This window comes from Myzus persicae, unplaced genomic scaffold, assembly GCF_001856785.1.
Source record: "Myzus persicae strain clone G006 unplaced genomic scaffold, MPER_G0061.0, whole genome shotgun sequence".
Classification (NCBI taxonomy): Eukaryota; Metazoa; Arthropoda; class Insecta; order Hemiptera; family Aphididae; genus Myzus; species Myzus persicae.
Window position 1 is genome coordinate 11,031 of NW_019101131.1, and position 4,552 is coordinate 15,582.

Below are 4,552 nucleotides of genomic sequence, written 5' to 3' on the forward strand. Positions count from 1 at the left end.
CAAACACACAAGACGTAGGTAGGAGCGCTAGAGCGCGAGAAAATCACTCAAACCACAGCCCAACGCCACCACCCGCGCACCATCACACACAAGTACCCGGGATAAAGATAAGACAAAAACCGGACTGCCGCCACCAGGGTTGCCAGATTCTCAAACAGGTATTCTCGTATTGTGGTTATCAAATTCTCGTATTTTCAATCAAATTCTCGTATCACCAAAAAAAAACCACATTTAAATCAGAAAATATTGACTCTTCGCATTTACTATATAGAGAATTTGCAGTCATTCTACTTAACATGGCATTAGTGGGTTCAAAGTTAGTACAATTATTCTGACTTTTACTGCCACCTTTTATACATTGTTTTGTATGAAGTAGCCCACTTATAGTTTCAGTTATTAATTTTGATCTGATCTTGGTTTTCATACAATTTACAGAAGAGAATATTCGTTCGCAATCCGCGTTTGCATGTGGTAAACTAAGCAAAGCCAGTGCAAAATTACATAGTTGAATAAATTCTTGAGTATCATTTTCGATGCTAAACTTTTTAATAGACCACCTATAACCGAATGCATTTAAATTTTAAATTAATTAATAGTTATAATAAAAATTGTAATTTTTATTTACCAAAATGTATCCGGTTCAATCATATTTTCAATTTCATCTGGAAGTGAACTTATTGAAATAGGTAATTTACGCCATTCGTCATCAATGACTTGTATTCGGGGATCATTAATATTAATGATACAAGGAACTAATTTAATTAGATTGACAAGAGAAGGCTTAGTGTTTCTAAATTCTAATGACAAAGCATTTTTTGGTTTAAAACTAAATAATTCTGTTAAGACAGGATCAGCCATATTATATCTTTTTTTCATTTCTGAAGAAGATGTTTGTAAGAACTGACGACACCTTAAAAATAAAATTGTTGTGTAAAATATTTTTCCTATCTTAAAAATAAACCAAATGATTATAGGTACCTTTCAAAAAAGTCTTTACGTTGGTTATTATTACTTAAAATATCCGGATTGTCCTTATGCATTAATACCTTAGTTCCCAGATACAGTTCATTATCTGTGATTTGATATTGCCCATTCATGGGATTTATATTTACTAGAGGAGTTCTCATAACATAGTCCCTTTTCAAAAAACATAATAGAAGCTCTTTGTAGAGTGAAACAATCTTTTCATGCAAATCAGTAATAACAACAGAGTCTGTCTGAAAGAATTGGTTAAATCTAAAAAATATAAATAAAGTGTATTTAACTGTAAACAATTGATAACAAGTAGGTAGCTATACTAATAAATAATATAATAAAATAATACCTTGTAAATTTAGGAAGAGCCCATTGCAAGAAATAATAAAATAACTTCATAAAAGGGTCATTCAAAGCAGCAAGGATATGTTCAGTTGACAGAAGCCGCTGTACTAAAACAGTATCTACAAAGTATAATCTCAGTGCATCCCATTGTTCTATAACTCTGTCTACTACTGCAGTTAAAGACAGCCATCGAGTTTGATGGATGTAAAATTTTATGGGGATCCAAATTTAAAAATGTTTGAAACTGAGAGAACTCACATTGGCGTTTTGAAGAACTTTTTAAAAAGTTGAAAATATTTCTGGCCAAATCTTCACATGATCTTGGTAACCGTTTACAGGCTTCACTTGCACAAAGGTGAGCCGAATGGCAAACACACTTCATTATGAAAATGCCTGGGAATTCTATTTTCATTCTTGAAGCCACTGAATTATTCTCTCCCATCATGGTATTACAACCATCACTACCAAAACCAATAACATTATATTTCGGTATGCCATATGAAGTTAATGATTCCATTAAACTATTAAATAGTTTTTCAGCGGTAGCATTACCCGGGTTTTTTGAATCATACACCTTATATAGGTCCCAAAATTTACTTTCTATCTTCCCAGATTTACTATCAAAAAACCTATGAAAATAATCAAAATACAAAATAATTGTTAATACTTAATACTTTTTCAATAATCTGTGTTAAATTTTTAGTATTTGTATATGGTTGATAAAAATTACTGAATATCAGACTGAACTGACTAAGTATCTGCCTACCAAATGTTCTGCTGATCCAATAGATTATGGTAATTATTTAGGGAATAAAATGTTTTTATTAAAATATATTTAAGTACAAATATATAAATACTTTTTTAATATAATTTTTAAAACTGAATATATATTTATATGTAATATAACTTATAAGTAAATTTTACCTGAGAATGACACAAGATGATTTGACGGTACCAATATCAGTAGATTCATCAGTTAATATACTGAACTGTACAGTTTTTAGGTAAGAAACAAGTTCTTCTTTCTGACAATAACCAATCACATTTTTCGTAATTGAAGTTGTTTTGGTTCTTTTAAGTGATATCTTTTTAGCTATTTCAGAATCTTTAAAACAACTTTTAAGAACATCCGTAAGGTGGTCAGTAGCAAGAAAGGCAATATTGTGTTCTGTCAAAAATGCAGTTAATTTTATTTCTGCCATTTTGACGTCAATATCTAATTTCGTTGGAGTTTTATTTGTAGTAAAAGTTTTTATCGATTTTTGTTTTATTTCTTTACATGCTTCAATTTCTTTATGTTTTTTACCATTGCCATGTGTTTTAATGTTAGATAACTCCGCGACCATTGTGAAATTGCACAACTTACATTTGGCTTTGAAAGGGTCGTTATCAATAGGAACCAACCATTTTTTTAAATTTTCAACTCTGAGCCATTCTGAACGAAACTTTTGCGCCCTGTGTTTCGTTGGATTTTTCATGATTTTTTTAGGTGGTGTTAAATGGATATCTTCTTCACTGTCGTTTAACATACTTGGAAATTAATTTCAAATAATAGAATTGTAGCACTCAAAATTACTCAATAAAGTTCTAACTAGGTACTTTATAATAAATTATATCCACTAAACCATGAGGAATGAATCAATAACAAACTAACAAAGACAATTGGATTATCCGTATTTTCTTGTGCATGTACGATGTACCTCAAAAACAAAAACTTGACAAAAACAATATTATTTCATAATAATATCTTCGGTAATTGGTATTTGGTAACAACATAATAATCTCTTAATCAGTAATAATAACAACATAGAATATATTTTATAAACATTATATTATTACAGTTCTTTCAAAATTTTAAATAAAAAATAGTTATATTTAGATTTTCATGGAATTCTCGTATATTATGTGTACGAGAACAATGTTTCCTCGTACCTCGTACAAATGGTCCAAATTATAGTACAAGTACGAGAATTCTCGTATGTCTGGCAACCCTGGCCGCCACCGCCCGAACCTACTCTTTTCGGCGCCACCGTTTTGCCGACGGACATCAGCTCCCCGCCACCGTTTCGCGGACGGTCATCAGCTCGCCTCCACCGTTTTGGTAGTGATAAGTTTTTGAATGATAAGAGTGGTTGTTCTATGGTATAGGCACCGTGCATGTGGTGGATAACAGCGCGCTCTGGTTTAAAACTCCTGAAGTTCTTTTATTATTAGGATATTGAGATTTGATGTACATATTACGATTTTTACTTATTAGTTTTTAATGTTTTTGCAGTTTGTGGTTCTTACACGAAGTAGATTAAATAATATCTATATTTTTTTATCATATTTATCAATAATTGAAGTAGTATATATTTGTATGTTCACAGTTCGTTTTTCCACGGTAATTTTTTTTTGTTCAAGCGGGAATGTTCCGCTCGGACGACTCAGAATTACCGTATCACACAATACGGTAATTTCACACTCAGTGTCCACCTATTTACCCCTCACACGAAAATATTTACCGTGTACACAAAACTATATTTTTTCATTCACGTTGGTTACACTGTTTTTTCAAATTTGATAAGCAACTTATTAATTATGAAATAATTTGTTTTTTTATATCTGAATTTTTTAAGTTAATCGTTTTTTTTTTATTATTCAGTAATTAATGATTCGTTGTTTGGTGAAGTTGTGTTTTCTCAAGTTACTTACTCAATTTATAAAAAAGAATTTACAAAAGTATATCAACGATTTTCAATCATTAGTTAATCGTGTACGAAGTAATTCGACTCTAGCGTATCCAGAATTTTCTTCTTTCCGATCACGTTTAAAAACTTACAAAAAAATTTCCTGAAAATTCTTTTCAAAATAAATACGATCTTTCTGAGTGCGGATTAAAATATTCTGGTATTGATGATATCATTGAATGCTTCTACTGCGGACTTATTCTTCATAATTGGGAGAAGCTGGACAATCCATGGATCGAACATTGCAGATACAACCCAAACTGTATTTATGTATTATTAATGCAAAAAAATAAGTTTGTTCAAAAAATACTAGCTAAATATTGTAAAACTGAACATAATATGTGTACTTGTGAAAATATGTCATACGATACCGTTTGTTAAATTATGTATATGTCATACTTAGTGGACGGGCCGGGAACGAAACAATAATAGGCCGTGACGCCCGGTCACCAAACTACTTCGCACGCTCACTCACACACCGACCGACCTGTGTATGTGTGTAT

The 4,552-nt window shown here is 31.3% G+C and overlaps 1 pseudogene; it reads right to left on the reverse strand.

The window, feature by feature from the left end:
• Nucleotides 1–211: 211 nt before the first annotated feature.
• LOC111027816 lies at nucleotides 212–3,007 on the reverse strand (annotated as a pseudogene).
• Between the last annotated feature and the right edge of the window lie 1,545 nt (nucleotides 3,008–4,552).